The following is a 16,335-nucleotide window of genomic DNA, read 5'->3' on the forward strand; positions in this document are numbered from 1 at the left end:
CCTATTACCCAAAAGTAACTTCTATTCCCCAGGATGAGTTTTAGAGAAGATATTGCACCAGGGAGGGGGGCAGGTAAAGCGGAGGAAACACACAGCTCCGAGCGCCGCTTAGCTGGCAGAGGATAAAAAAGACCCTTTCGCCTTCCCTTTCAGCGGCTCCAGCCGGCGGTGCTACAAACCCCTTCCCAGGGGCTGGCCCAACGGAGCGATCAGTGGCCAGGAGCCGGCTTGTGGACCAGCAGCGGGGTGCTGTGAAAGGGCAGGTCCCCCGGGGCAGCTCCAGGGGCTCGGGGCAGGGGTCGGCTGCCCGCGGCGGCGCGGAGCCAGGCGCTTGAGGACGCGAGGGTCGCTGGCTGCTCCGGAGCCTGCCCTTCGCTCCCGCGCCCACGAAAGCTGCGGGGCGCTGCCGCCCGGCGAGCCCGCGGCGGGCTGCGCTGCGCTGCGCTGCCTGGGGACCCGGGGGCCCCTTCCCGCCGGCCACTCACCTGCAGCGGGTCGCGCCTCCCGTCTGGCTCCTGGGCGAGCCGGGGCGGAAAGGCGCCGCGCGCTCCCTGCCCCCTAGCGGCGCCGCCGCCAGCCAGGTGAGCGCGGCGCGGGCCGGGCCGGGCCGGGCCGGGCGGAGGGGCTCGCCCCCGGGGCGGGGCCGGAGCCGGAGCCGGAGCCGGAGGGGGCCGCTGGGAGGCGGACGCCCGGTGCCGTGCGAAGAGCAGCGGGCGTCCCGGGGGCTGGAGGGGCGGGGGGAACGGGTGGAGCCGGCAGGGGTGCGGGGCACGGCGGCAGCCCCAGGGGCGGGCTGGGGGCCTGCTAAGGGGGGAGACTGAAGTCCCTGGAGCCGCCTCCTTCGAGGCATCGCTCCTAGCAACCTCGGGCTCACCGCCCGGGCTCAGATCCCGGGGCCAGCTTGTCCCGTGCCCCCGGGCCGGCACCAGATGCTTCAGCCAGTGCCAGCCGCAGGGAAGCCAGCAGCGCGACGTTGACGAATGGCCTGCCCGCCGCGGGGGTGCCCGCCCGGCCCCAGCTGGCTGCGGGAGACGCTGGTTTGTGGGTAGAGATTTCTCTGGCTCACCCTGGCTGTGCACCGCCGGGCTCTCTCCCCCTCCCCCGCATTGCCTTGTTCTCCCTGCCAGTGGCCTGCCCTGGAAGCCGGCTACATTCTTGGTCTGAGGCGGCGATGCCGGGTTGCCAGGCATTCCGCAGGCTGGCTGTGAAAGAGCCATTCCTTCTTCGGCTCCGTGCGGCTTTGCAGTTACACCCGCTGACCTTTGTTCACGGGGGATGGAGCGAACAGGGCCACCCAATTCATCGCCTCCTTGCCATTCTCTTTCCCGTATGCCTTTATCGTATCTTCCTTTTATTAGCTGCCTTCTGAACCTAAACAATCCCATGCCTTTTCACATGTCGTTTTTCCAGGCTTCGAATCGCGTCTGTGGCTCCTCTTTGAATCCCCTCTGGTTCTGCTGTATCCTTTTTGACATAGGGTTACCAGAATTGAGCACAGTGTTCCCTGGATTTATATGGGGTATTCTATTTCAGCATTATTTACTGTCCTATTCCTTATGCATCCCAACGCTTTGTTTTCTGTTTTGATTTGCTTCACTTCTAAAAACACATAAAAGGAGAAGTGCCTTCATGCTGTTTTGTGTCTCTCCCCCCCCCCCCCTCCAGAGTGTATTAAACACAGGCTCCTTTATCTACAGACCTTTGCAACCTGCTCTCACTCTCCTGTTTCTGCAAACTCTTCTACTGGGGCTGATAAGATATATAATTTCATCAACTTGGGCTTCTCAAAAACTCCTTTGTTATTACAGAAGTCAGCTGGCTCAGGAAACATGTCCAAAGTCACAGAAAGTAGAGGTGGAAACAGTAACACAGCCCCTTTCTAGTGATATCCAGCTGAGGGTCTCAAGGCATTTTACCAATAAATTAGATGATACCCTTGGGAAAACACTGAATATTTTGTTCTCCCCTTTTACAGCTGGGAAAACAAAGGGCTGTCCAGGGCTGGGCACATTCACTCCCACTGAATACAGGGTCACACCCTGAAAGCACAGAGACTTTACAGCCAATGTTTTCAAAACTGGCCACTGATTGTGCGTGCCCAGACTCCATGGTGCTTACTTTTTCAGCAGTGCTAAGCACCCACAGCTCCCATTGGTTTCAGCTGGAGGAAGATGCACAGTGACTTTGAAATAAGCTCAGGTAGAATAATTAACTTTAGAGAGGAGTGAAAATGCTGCCCTCAGAGATTTGCTCGAGTCCACACAGTGAGTCTGTGTGGGAGCGGGGAACAGAACCCTGAAAAAGGACATATTCATTTGATCCCTTACCAATTTAATGTTGCTCCACAAACTGTAAATGTTTCTGCATTTCTTTTAAATTAACACACTCCCTGCACCTGGACATCATAGCAGTCCAGGGAAGATTCCCAAAGGAAAGGTATGTATTTTACCGTGAAAATAAAAAAGGGGACTGGGCCCCAGGAAGTGCCGTGTGATTGCAAAATAACAAATGTGACTCTTTATATACCACCTTCCTCTGTATAGTCTGGGGGTATTGGGCTTGCAAAAGTGACAGGAAGGTTACTGTTCATGTTAGCCTCTGGGGCCCTTTTGCAGGGTGATCAGATGTCCTGATATTAAGGGGCTTTGTCTTAGAAAGGCAACTATAACCCACCAAAAAAAAAAAGTGTCCAGATTTTTCATACTTTTTATCTGGTCACCCTACCCTTGTGCAACGCAATGCTTCCTGACTTTTGAAGGATCATAGAAATAAACCTTTCTAAATTGGGCTTTTTATTTCTTTTCATGATTTTTTTTCAATTTTTTTGAAACAATATTGATTTACAGGGACTCTTCATTTTGTCTTGCATTGGGCTAATCATGGTGCCTGTGCTTTACGAGTAATAAAATAATAGTTATACTGTGTTGTTAATCTCCAGTATAAGGCCTGATCCAAAGCCCATTGAAATCAATGGGCCACCTCCCTGGAAACCAACAGGCAGCCAGTGCAAACCATTGATGCGCTGACATGTGCTCTGTAAAATATACCTCCTGTCAAGTGACTGCCACATTCTGCAGCAGCTTTGAATTGATTTAAGGAGTAGCCCTGTTTGGAGCATATTGTAGCAACCTAAACTTGAAGTGACAGAGCATGAATGGCTCTAGTGAGGTCAGCATTGGAGAGAAAGGGTTACAACACCTGATTAGATGCAGAAGGAAAAAAGCAGCTCTAGTAACTACTGCTATGCAATAGACTTCAATCTGCTATTAGACAAACTCGGTGCCTAAAATGCAAACTCAACTGACTAATTGTGGGCAGATATTCTTGCTAAGAGAGAGTGACAATCTTTGCCACGTCCCCTATTTGCTTCTCTTAATCTACCATCACCTCAGTCTTTGGACTGAGCCTCAGCCAGTATGGTCTTGCCAGTCCCCAGTTTCCTCCAGACATTCGAGAATGGTGTTCAAATGCACTCTTTGAATCAGACAAAATGAAGAAATAGAGCAAGTATAATCAGTATATTGAAAGCACTTTAAACCATGCCTCCTCACTAACCATTCTAGTAGTTCCATATATAAACTTTGACGAGGAGGCGTGAAAGGTGGAACCCTTCATAAGACTCTCATGATGGGAGCCATCCATGTGGAATAGCAATTTAGCTAAACCTATCCTCTGGGATCTCTCTAAGAGATTAGAACAAGTCACCAGGGTGGGTTGTGATGAAATCAGAGCCTGCTTTTCTATTTTAGTGGCCAGAGGAGTGCTTGTTCATTCACAAGGCTCTTATGCAAGTGTCCAGTCAGTGGGCACTATTTTGGTGTTCCAGTGGATTTTGCAGCCCTAATTAGCTAGACTTTGGACATCTGGTAACTGACTCAGAGCAAGGCTGGCTCTGCCATACTGGGAGTCTTTCCACTGATTTTGCTGGGCATTGGATCAGACCCTTAAGGGGCATACAGAGTAGCAAAATATTAGCTATCTCAAAATGTTTACGAGTCAGGAGTGATTGCTCTCAGACTGTGAAAAGTGGATACTTGTGAGTTTGCCTAAGGCTGCAGAAAAGGTATAGACAACGCCCCCCCCCCCCCCCAGAGATAAGAAGAAAACCACAAAACACAGTGGGACTTGTTAAACCATAAAAACAACAAGGAGTCCGGTGGCACCTTAAAGACTAACAGATTTATTTGAGCATAAGCTTTTGTGGGTTAAAACTCCACTTCTTAAAAATTTTTCACCCACGAAAGCTTATTCTCAAATAAATCTGTTAGCCGTGTTGTTTTTGTGGATACAAAGTAACACGGCTACCCCCTGATACTTGCAAAACTATGTTAGTAAGGTAAAACTGTACTTTTGGTGCATAAGGTATCTTCTGTTTATGCTTCCCACGCTGCAGAAGTTGGGCTTCTCAGTAGTGCATTCTTGAAAAGTACACTTAATGTTAGCCAGCAGATAAAAGTACTGTAGGCCAGTATCATGTATCTGAGCTTATCATCAAAAGTATGAATCTGCTAATACAGAACTCACATACCACACACACAACATTTTGGCTGAATTCTCTGAGTCTCATTGAAGAGTTGGTGGGCAAATAAAGAGCCAGGGATTTTCTGAGGCTGCCCAATGATTAAAACATTTCTGGAATTAAATTAGTCTTGGAAAGAAATTATGATCCACTTTTACCTATTTAGGGGAATATTTAAAAGGATATAGAGGAGAAAGAGTGATTGTGTGGCGTAAGCACAGGAGTGGGCATTAATAAGCTTAGTTATATTCCCAGCTCTTCTACAGTTTTCATATGCAAGCTGAAGTAAGTCACTTAACCTTGCTGTATCTTGCTTCCCCATTTTTAAAATGAGATTAATTATACTTCCATACATCATGTCGAAAAAGCATTAGAAAAAGATTAAAACCTTCAGCCAGAAGGAGCTATATAAGTGCACAGTATTATTCAATAACAACGAAAAATATCCATTTTATAGTCTCCCGGTCACTGCAAGGGAAAAATAAAATCTCACAGTGAAGACGTTGTTAAAAAGAACTCCTTTCTTTTACTGAAACTTGGATTAGATTACAAGATTAAAGAAATGCAGGAAATGGAAAGTATACTGCTGTGCTGAGATCATAAGTGGCCTTATTTCAGAACAGATGGACTTCATTTACCACTTTAACAAAATTCTGAGGCGCTTGAGAGTGGACAGACTATTCAGTACCATATATACATATATATAAATACTGTCTTCATACACCATCGTAAACTCAGCTCTAAATGCCAATGCAATCAATATAGTGTTGTCTTTGGGTAGTTCTATCATTGGTACTAAACCATTTTACAAACAAAAACTATATATACACATAACTGTTGAGTGTGGCTACTACTAGTTTCCGTAAGAAAGTGTGCTAGCCAGACAGATCTGACAAATATAAAAGAGGAAATGCTAAACATGGAGTCATGCTAGTTAATATGCAAACGCCATTTCATTGTAGATGTTACTCTGAGATTGTCCCCTCATGCATTTTTTTCTACTTGTTTATTGTTGCTGACTTATCTTCCAGGCAAAGGTCACTATACTTGACATACATTTAGGGCTTGATTTTCAAATGGCAACATTCTGCCAATTTTAGTGGTTGGCACCTCATGCGATGAGTAGTGTTACCAGATTTGCTCATTACTTTGGGGTACGCTCATGTCAAGGTTCCTCCCCCACTCTGAACTCTAGGTACAGAGTGGGGACCTGCATGAAAACCTCCTAAGCTTACTTTTACCAGCTTAGGTTAAAACTTCCCCAAGGTACAAATTAATTTTATCCTTTGTCCTTGGAATATCCACTGCCACCACCAAACTCTAACTGGGTTTACTGGGAAATGTAGTTTGGACACGTCTTTCCCCCCAAAATCCTCCCAACCCTTGCACTCCACTTCCTGGGAAAGGTTTGGTAAAAATCCTCACCAATTTGCATAGGTGACCACAGACCCAAACCCTTGGATCTGAGAACAATGAAAAAGCATTCAGTTTTCTTACAAGAAGACTTTTAATAGAAATAGAAGTAAAGGAATCACCTCTGTAAAATCAGGATGGTAGATACCTTACAGGGTAATTAGATTCAAAACATAGAGAATCCCTCTAGGCGAAACCTTAAGTTACAAAAAAGACACACAGACAGAAATAGTCATTCTATTCAGCACAGTTCTTTTCTCAGCCATTTAAAGAAATCATAATCTAACGCATACCTAGCTAGATTACTTACTAAAAGTTCTAAGACTCCATTCTTGGTCTATCTCTGGCAAAAGCAGCGTACCGACAGACACAGACCCTTTGTTTTTCTCCCTCCTCCCAGCTTTTGAAAGTATCTTGTCTCCTCATTGGTCATTTTGGTCAGGTGCCAGCGAAGTTACCTTTAGCTTCTTTACCCTTTACAGGTGAGAGGATTTTTCCTCTGGCCAGGAGGGATTTTAAAGGGGTTTTCCCTTCTCTTTATATTTATGACAGTTCATTTAGTAGGGTTACTCTTCGGGAGGGGCGGGTATCTGTAATTCTATCAGTCAGTGTACTGCTTGTGTCACTTGTGTTTTCATACTGAGTTCTACTTCTCCCTTCTGCAAGGTCCCTCCCAATGGAGCTCTCCTGCAGGATTTAGGTTCCCCAGGGCTGGAGTCCTCCAGCCCCAGAATCAGATGAACACACACACACACACCAGGGGTGAAAGTAACTCCGAAGACTTACCAGTACAGGCCCGGCTCCGGCCCCGGGAAGTGTTGGGGCCTTGGGCAGAAGGGGCAGGGCTGCGGGGAGTGAGCGACCCCCAGCCAGCCCTTCCACGCTGCCTGGCCTGCGCCGCCCGGGGCTCCAGCAGCGATTTAAAGGTCTGGGGCTCCAGCCACTGCCTCAGTAGCAACAGCGGTGTCCAGAGCCCTGGGCCCTTTTAAATCGCTGGCCCCCGGGGAAGCTGCTCCCTTTGCCCCTCCCATCCCCCCGGCCACCAACGGCGCAAAAGGACCCTGCTTTAAGGAGCCTGTTTAAAGCGCTGCCATGGCAGCACTTTAACGTTGCTGCCCCTTTTGCCTCCCCCATTGGCGGCCCTGCCAGTAGGGTCTGTACCTGCGGGGCCACCAACGGGTGGGGCAGGGGACAGCACTTTAATGTGGGTTGCGTACGGTCCGTACCGGCTCACTTTCACCCCTGACACACACACATATTAACAGAGCATGTCTGAGCAGACCGGGTCAATCAGCACTTTCAAGCTGCCACCCTTACATGCCCCTGGACTCAGCAGGCTGGGTCGAGCAGCATTTCCAAGCTGCCACCCTCCTATGCCACAAGCTCAGCACGTCCCTGTCCCCACTTTCACCGTACATTTGTTCTGGTAGTAACCCACTGCATGAGCAAACCCCACAGGATTTTTGGCCGCTACAGGGATCTTTAGCTTAGGTAAGAGGAGCATTGCTGCAGAGCAAATGGGGAAGCCAGAGAGAGGGAGGGAGAGAAGCAACCAGCTTAACCATAAAAATTATTTATTGTGTGTGTCGTTATTGACGTAATTATGACGTTATTGACGTAATTATTGACGTTATTATGACGTAATTATTGATGTAATTATGGTGTGACGTTATTGACATGAACCGTATAGATCATTGTTGCAACCAAGGTCCTGTAGTGGCACCAAATCTTGTATAAAGGGGTCAGATTAGGTGTCTAAGACAAGGTTATGGTTTGCTGGTTATGATTATGCTATCTGTATGCATGTATCATTTTTGTATTTAAAGTTGTAGGTATTGGCTCTGTACTGTCTGTATTTCAAACTTGTGCTATGCTTCTGAGTGACACCCCAGACAATTTGGTATCAGCACTGCCTAGCCTGCTTGATGGCCCATTCAGGACCATCAGCTATACAACTGACCCATTGAGAGAAGGCAGATACACCTTGTAACTCAGCAAGGCATGCAGGGACATGCTTATGGACAAAACTCTAAGGTTTTTCTGTGCCATGTGCTGGATAGCTTGTCTTTGAGACAAAGAAAGCAGAGGCCACATGGCAAGAGACTAGATAAGCTATTACCAGCAGGACAGTGGGGTGGGAGGAGGTATTGTTTCATATTCTCTGTGTATATATAAAGCCTGCTGCAGTTTCCACGATATGCATCTGATGAAGTGAGCTGTAGCTCACGAAAGCTTATGCTCAAATAAATTGGTTAGTCTCTAAGGTGCCACAAGTACTCCTTTTCTTTTTGCGAATACAGACTAACACAGCTGCTACTCTGAAACCTATAAAAGGCTGCTGCATCTCATCCATCTTGTCTTCAATCCTGCTTCTGACCTCTAAAGGAACCTTGCTACAAAGTGAAGCTCTGAACAAAAAATGGAATGACCCATCCCAGCTGTGGATGTACTCCAGAGACTTGATTTGAACCTGCAGTTTATTCCATCACTGCTACAAGCGTGAACCAAGAACTTTGCCATTACTGTATGTAATTGATTCTATTTAACCAATTCTAGCTCTCATCTAATCCTTTCTCTTTTATGAATAAACCTTTAGATTTTAAAGGATTGGCAACAGCGTGATTTGTGGGTAAGATCTGACTTGTATATTGGCCTAGGTCTGGGGCTTGGTCCTTTGGGATCGGAAGAACCTTTTTTCTTTTACTGGGGTATTGGTTTTCATAACCATTCATCTCCATAACAAGTCGCACTGGTGATGATACTGGGAAACTAGAGTGTCTAAGGAAGTACTTGTATTACTTATGGTTAGCCGGTAGGCTAAAACCAAAGTCCCCTCTGTCTGGCTGGTTTGGTGTGCCTTAGAAGTGGAGAAACCCCAGCCTTGGGCTGTAACTGCCCTGCTCTAAGCAATTTGTCCGGATACTCTCAGAAGCGTCCCACCAAAGGCAGCATCGTTACACCAGGTAATAGCCATACAAGGAGAGCCAAACAAACAAAACAATTACAATATTAAATCTAGCTTAAATTTGATTACAAAAGTCAGGTTTAGAAAACTACACCTGATCACAGAAGTCAAGGTTAGAAAGCTATACCTAGAGTAGGAAAAAAAACACAGAGTTGGGTTCTCACCACTATAGCGGAGGGTCTGGTGTGCTGGAGACAGGCAGAGCCCCCAGCATCATCAGTCAGGAGAAGATGAAGTCCCAATCGAATTGATGCAGATTTTGGATCCAGGCATCAGAACACTTAGTTGAGTTTGGGTAGGTAGGGAAACAACAGTGGTTCAAGAGAGAACACTAGATGTGTTTATGGGTAAATTGATGTCTCAAGGGAGTATACCAAAGTTGTTTTGTTCAGACTAGACTAAAGGAACTGATCATTCCTGGCTACGGGCGGTCTTCATTTGAGGGAGCTCACAATACAGTTAGGCAGCTTCAGTATTTTGAATACCAATAAAGGATTTATTACTAGAATTGGTCTGAAAACTACTGAGCTGGAGCAAAGATCCCCCATCATGCAGTGCTTCCCTGCTTTTCTGGTCCCAGAGTTCCGTGTGGTTCTTGCCTTGGAATCTCTGTTCTCCATTCTGTATGCTAATGGAGATGCCTCCCTCTCCCATTTTCAATGCAAATGAGGCTAGGGGAGCTGTCTTAATCCTGTCACCCTTATCCGGAGGGTTTAGGTGTGTCTCCCACTGCCTTTTCATTGCTTTTTGTAAGTCTTTCTTCTGATCGGTTTTGGTCCAAGCAGAGGTGGAGGGGCCTTCGTGAGTCAGACATGCTGGATACTGCACCCTGGTTCCCCAAGAACACAGAGCTGACAGGTAACAGTAGTCCTGTTGAACTCAGCATAAGGGACTACCCCCCATGAATCAGAGTGGCGGAATCTAGCCTTTAGTTTGCATAGGAAAAGCATTCCACCCCCAACAGCCGTATAAATGTGTAACTGTATTTCAGTGTGCAAAGTGCAGTTGTTGGCCCTAGGTGTTTATTTTAAAAACCAGGCCCTTAGTCACCAGAACTCATCGGAAATTACATGGGCCAAATTTTGGATAGAGTGGTGTGTGTGTGTTTTTAATTTGCCTCTGTGAACAAAGTTTTTAATTTGCCTCTGTGAACAAAGTTATTATTGGCAAGGTTTGTTTCTCTAAGCAAGTATCTTAAAAATTTACAACTTTACAATAATTAAATCAGAGTGCATATGGAAGAGATAAACAAATTTAATGTTCATGTTTTCAGAGTTCATTAAAAGCAACTGTAACTAACTTATGATTTTTAAAATTAGAATTCCTTTAAAAATGCTTTTTGAAATTGCTACATTTAATGTAATACACTAATAAAATAAAATTATCAAACACCAGCAAGTTTTACTTTTTAAAATTCAGACTAGGTTTCTTGTGATGCTGTTTTATTCCAAATGCAAATTATGTCACTTAAAAAATGTAAGAATGAAAAAATACAGAAAGTCTCCGTTTTACAGACATTTCTGTTCAAATTTAAACTGATGGAATGCCAAACACCAAAGATTAAAACATGAAAGAGACAAAGGTCCATAACTTAAAAAGCAGCTGAAATGGAAAAATATATTAATCATCAAAAGTCAAAAGGAAACCTCTACTCCTACTAAATCACCGTGGGTTCAGTTTGCCTTCAGAACAGGCACAGCTCTGGTATTGACTTCAGTAAAAGTAATCAGTGCTTATCTGAGAGGAGAATTTGGTCCCAACAAGTCCACTTCCACATTATTTTAGTTGCACACTTGTTTGTATGCAGATTTTATTTAAAGTGCTTCCCCTAGATTATTCTGATGGCTCTACAAACAGATCTATACAGGAGTTTGAAAAGGGCTGCTGTGCAAACAAACATGGGCAATGTTCTTCGATTGCAAACTGCTCTGCTGCAGCACTTCGTTGGCACAGCAGGAACAGGGTTGCAATTTCTGAGAACATGTTTTCAGATCCAAGGAGGGGATTTGAAAATGCATTGTGCATTGAAATATTTTGCATGTGGGGGTGGTTATTATTAAATAAGTACAATAATGTGCTCTTAAATTGCACAATGCATTTTCAAGACATCTCTTTGTAGTGTTCATCTGAAGTCATGCAGCATCACAGCAGAACATGCTAGGAAAGATGTGTCCTACCCCACTCTTTCTTTGTAGTGCACCTAGTATCATGAAGAGTGATAGATGGGACACATGCCCCTGCTGTCCCTCACTGGCATGATGGATCTGTTCGAGGCTGCAAAGGTGCACTAATGGATTATTACAGCAAGACAACATGACACACTTATAGCGTTGATTAGAAAGAATCAGTTTTCACACCATTAAGTGGATGAGACAGTGTTGAGCATGTGGGTCATGTTTGGATCTTAATATTTTGTTCTCTAACAGTGTCCTTGACTGGGATGCTTTGTTTGACTTTCTTGGACTTAAGAACCAGAAACTCTCCCTATCTTCCCTCCTACTCATTAACATTCTTTTTCATGGACAGGCTAAAAGGTAAAACAATTGAACTAGTTCTTTGCTCTTTCATGGGCTGTACCTTGAGAGAGGCTGCCTGGCTACTTGAATAATCCCTTCTATTTTTATATGTATATGTGATTTTTGCCAGAGTAAGGACTACATAATTTGATCCAAAGTGATCCCTAATTAGTATTCGTTCTATAGAGAGACTTGCAAATAGTATGTCATCCCTTTCTGGCAGTAATTGACTACGCTAAAGCTGTTTTGACTGTATTAAAATGTAACATTTTCTTCTGAAATCTGAACATTTGTCAGCAATGCTAAATGCTGAAGAACTAGTCCTTCCCTGTCCTAAAAAAAAAAACCAAACAAACAAAAAAAACAACCTTCTTATGCGGTACTATGGAAGGATATTTTTTAGTTTCCTTAAAACAAGCCTATGTTAAACAAGAGAATAATTGACACAGACACAGGAGGAAGAAATGAGAAGAGAAAAATTAACCTTCCATTTGGCTCCGTAACACTGAGGCAAAATTTATGACAAAATGAAAGAAGTTGTGGATTTAAGCAACAGAAAGAACAGAACAGATTTCTTTATTTTCACACAGAATGACAAAATTATACTGCAAACAGTTTTTGATTTACACTTCTAAAATCTTCTTTGAGGTAGCAGCTGGAAACACATCATAGAAACTAAAACAAGACACTAGCTTTTTTGCAGCTATGTAGAATAATCAGAAAGAAACAACGTGGTTATCTATATTTTTTCCAGTGGAAAATACCTTTATTTAATAATGAGTCAGATGAGCTGTAGGAACCTAGATCTAATTAGCATATTGCAGAAAACTCTTGGTGAAATCTCTCCTTATTAGATAATGTGAACTTACCTAGCTTTGATTAGTTTATTTTAAATCATTTAAAAAAAAGTGGACCAGATCTTCAGCTGGTATATCTCAACATAGCTCCATTACAAAAATCAAATGAACAGAATGACATTGATTTTATATCGGCAAGGAGTCCAGCCCTGTGTGTGAATTTATAGTGCTCATGAAAGGTTCTGGCTTCTTGGAGATTCATTTAGACATTTTTGGTTTTGACATATTCAGTGAGTCTTAAATTGTCAAAGTCAGATACAAGACTCACTGAATTTGTCAGACCACTCTGTTTATTAGCAAAGCGCTTTGCCAATGCGCCCAGATATATGTGAGCCCCCTGCAAAAGCTCAGACTAACTTATTTATACAGATAAGCTAAAGCCAATTTAACATAGGAGACAAAAGGAAGCAGAAACTGACAAATATACATACATATCTTATTTGCATACTAAAGTTTACCAATCTCCTAGCTCAGTAGGAGCTCTAAGTTAATTAGTTTGAGGACCCATTGTCTCACACTCCTTAATGTTTCTCTTCCTGACAACTATATTTCAACAAACCTTTCAAGCAGCATTTCTTTAATGAATTATAATTCAATATAATTCATTCTACTTTCACAGTTTAAAAAAAAAACCCAAAAGATAATAGTCAATACAACAAGGTGCAGGCTTGCACCTATTCTCCAACCTCTGTTGAAGCAGGGACTCTATAGCTTCTATGCCAGAGGTGGGCAAACTACTGCCCGTGGGAACCTCCTGCCCGGCCCCTGAGCTCCTGGCCCGGGAGGCTGGGCCCCAGCCCCTCCCCTGCTGCCCCCCTCCCCTGCACCTCAGCTCACTGTGCCACGGGCACCATGCTGTGGGTTGTGGGGCTGCGAGCTCCTGGGGAAGCGCAGTTGCAGAGCCTGGCCTGAGCCGGTGCTCTGTGCTGCGTGGTGGCATGGCACGGCTGTAGCGCTGCCAGCCACCGGTGTTCCAGGCAGCGCGGGAGGAGACGGGGGGGAGGGTTGGATAGAGGGCAGGGGAGTTCGGGGTGATGGTCAGGGGTGTGGATAGGGGTTGGGACGGTCAGAGGGCAGGGAACAGGGGGGTTGGACGGGGCAGGGGTCCTGGGGGGGCAGTCAGGAAAGGGGGTTGGATGGGGCGGCTGGGGGCAGTCAGGGGACAGGGAGAAGGGGGGATGGATGGGGCAGGAGTCCTGGGGGGTGGAGAGCGCCGTCAGGAGGCGAGAAGCAGGGTGGGGGATAGGAGGCGGGGGCCGGGCCACGCCTGGCTGTTTGGGGAGGCACAACCTCCCCTAAATGGCCCTCCATACAATTTCTGAAACCCGATGCGGCCCTCAGGCAAAAAGGTTTGCCCGCCCCTGCTCTGTGCCATGTCCATCGTCAAACACACTGAAGTATCCTAGACCCAATGGAAAGACCACTTCCAAAGATAAGAGGATTGTTCAGTCTCCATTCAGCCCTTGGTCTTTTTTCTGATGCTGCCAAAAAGGAGCCAAATGAGGTGATTTTGTGATTTTTGTGGGCAAGGAGGAGATGCTGGAGGCCCAAGTATATTTTAATTTCAAAGCCAGGGAAGAGATTCAGCAGTACATGCAAGATGTGCGACAAAATCTCCTGCACTGTTTTAAAAATCTCAACAACCAAGAATAAGAGGGAATAGGATAGAGATATACAAATAGATTAATACTATGAATGAGGTAAATCAGCCTCTTCTACTTACCCTCCTCTATAATACAAAAGCAAGGGCACATAACTGAAGGGCATAGAATTTAATACTGATAAAAAATAATGTATACAATACAGAATTAACCTGAGGAATTTAGCATCGCTAGCTTTTACTGAAGCACACTCTTTCCGTCCTCTCTTCATATGGACATCTTTCTATGCCTTGGATTATTTCATTTCCTGACTCTGGTTTTGCTTCTGATCTTTTATTTGCTTTTAGACTGCTGCTTTCTGAGTTTTCACTGAACAGTCTATGACACCTCAAGTCTTCTTTCCTGAAGGGTTATGGTTCATGTAGAACCCACCAATGTGTACGAGTACTTCAAATTATTCCTCCTACTGTCCATTAAGTTGTATTTGTCAACAAATTACAAGTGTTCAAAGCACTGAAAAACAGAGATTGAAAAATTATGCCAGAAAAAAAAAAACCCAGATGAAATCATGGCTCCATAGACATCAATGGCAAACTCCTATTGACTTCAACAGAGCCAGGATTTCACACATAGTTCTTTGAGAAAGAAAAGGGCCTAGGTGTCTCTGAAATTACAGTCACAGGAATTGAGCTGATAAGAAAGGTGTTGTTGGCTCTTCGGTGTATCTTGTGTGTGCAAAGCAATTCTAAAAGAGGTGATTCACAGGCCCTGTCTACATAGGAAAGGTGTTTATATATAACCTAAGGTGTGAATTTAAAGTGATATTTTACCAATATGATCACCACCACCCTCACCCATAGACACTCTTATTCCAATATGAAAGTGTCTTTATTTGGTTTTATCTTATGTTGTGCAAAAAAAGGGGCTGAGATCATCTGAAAAAAGTCATTCTTATACTGGGATAAGAGAGTATCTATGAGGGGTTATGATGATGTAACTATGTTGGTGTAACTGGTAGAACTTTCCTATTTGGACAAGGCATAAGGAGGAGGAGAAACTGGGGGTGGAACGGTCTTGCTGGAAGTAAGATCAAGGCATAAATACTTCCAGTTCATGAACAGCTGTTTAAAGATGTAGAACTTTAACAAAGTGTTTTTGTTGGAATATACCTATTAATCAAAACCAAAACTTTTCACAGAAGCATTGATTTCAAATAAACTTTCTGAGGTGCAGAATGGAAGTGTGTGGGGGGGGGCAGGTGTGGGTGTGGGCGGGGTGTTTTCAAGTCCCTGCACTCTGCCTGACTTGGAGCAGGTCCTGGAACAGCCCAGGTGAGTGCCCTAACTGCTGAAATATTGTTTATTTTGGGGGGTAGGGGGTGGTCTCTTTCTCAGGTCTAGGATGTAATTTCTGGTCAAAACCAGTGAGAACTTCCAGATGAAAGTTTCGTCTAAACTGACGGAGAGGTTTTAAAAGGGGTGCCCTGCCTGATTTGGAGCAGGGATTTGAACCTGTCTCCCCACAGCCCAGGTGACTGCCCTCACCAACGTGCTACTGATCAACGTGGGGTGGGTGTTTCTCTCCTTCACCTTACCCTCCCAAAATTGAAAAGGTCTCAGGTTTGTTCCACTTTGAATTTAAAACAATTGTCTAAGCCCCAAGATTTTTTGCAAAACTGAATTCTTGTTTTCCATCCAGCTGTGATGAGGTCGAAACTGCATATTCTCTGAGGGTCGAAGCACAGCCCAATGGCCAGCTTGAACATGGGTGTGAACAATATGATTTTCTATGAAGACTTGAAGTGGGTGGGGAAGGGGAAACAATCAGGATTTCAGTACGGACAAAAAATGAAAGGAGACTCACTTTCTAATAATGGGACCATAAAATTAAACTGCAACACTATATCCTAATTAATAATTCTTCTAGTGACCACGACTGCTCTCCAAAATAGATGGTGATCATTTTTCTTCAATAAGTAACATTGCACAGACTCTTTAAAGATACAAATACTCTAATTAGTGTGGAGAACATGGGTAAAGTATTGTTTTTTCCACAGAGATTTTACTTCTAAGCGCTGATAAGAGAAATTAATAATGCAGGAAAAGCTATGAGACTAGTGTTATTTCAAGAATCAGTTATTTTCTATTGTTTTGTACTTCAAAAATAACCCTCAAATTGCCATTGTAGTGTAAAACATTCATTCTTTTACTCAACAGAAATAATTTTTAAATGCTATCATCGCACCAAGTTGTTTTTTTTTTAAACTTAAACTACCAGCGTGTAGTAAGATAAGCAGACGGTGACTTTTTCATGAGTAACAGGAAAAAAACCAAGTTCCTTCCCTTTTCTCTTAACTCTTCAGCTTCCATGCTCTCAACCGCTGTGGCCTGTCTGGTTAATTGTCCCCTTTCTTAGCTTAATTAACCTCTTCAGGACAAGTGTGGGGTGAACCCCTCATCACAGG

The 16,335-nt window shown here is 44.4% G+C and overlaps 1 protein-coding gene and 1 long non-coding RNA gene across 3 annotated transcripts in view; one reads left to right on the top strand and one right to left on the bottom strand.

The window, feature by feature from the left end:
* ADCY7 (adenylate cyclase 7) overlaps positions 1–566 on the bottom strand; it is a 119,045-nt gene extending 118,479 nt beyond the window's left edge. For both annotated transcript variants that reach the window (XM_073307661.1, XM_073307659.1), the window contains exon 1: positions 486–566. The gene's annotated coding sequence lies outside the window, so the exon portion shown is untranslated. The remainder of the gene's footprint in view (positions 1–485) is intronic.
* LOC140896227 (uncharacterized) lies at positions 501–8,485 on the top strand. Its single transcript, XR_012154470.1, has 3 exons — positions 501–581; positions 1,411–1,519; positions 8,233–8,485. It is a non-coding gene; the product is annotated as an uncharacterized LOC140896227 (long non-coding RNA).
* Positions 8,486–16,335: the final 7,850 nt, after the last annotated feature.

Source organism: Lepidochelys kempii, chromosome 12 (genome assembly GCF_965140285.1).
Source record: "Lepidochelys kempii isolate rLepKem1 chromosome 12, rLepKem1.hap1, whole genome shotgun sequence".
NCBI lineage: Eukaryota > Metazoa > Chordata > Testudines > Cheloniidae > Lepidochelys > Lepidochelys kempii.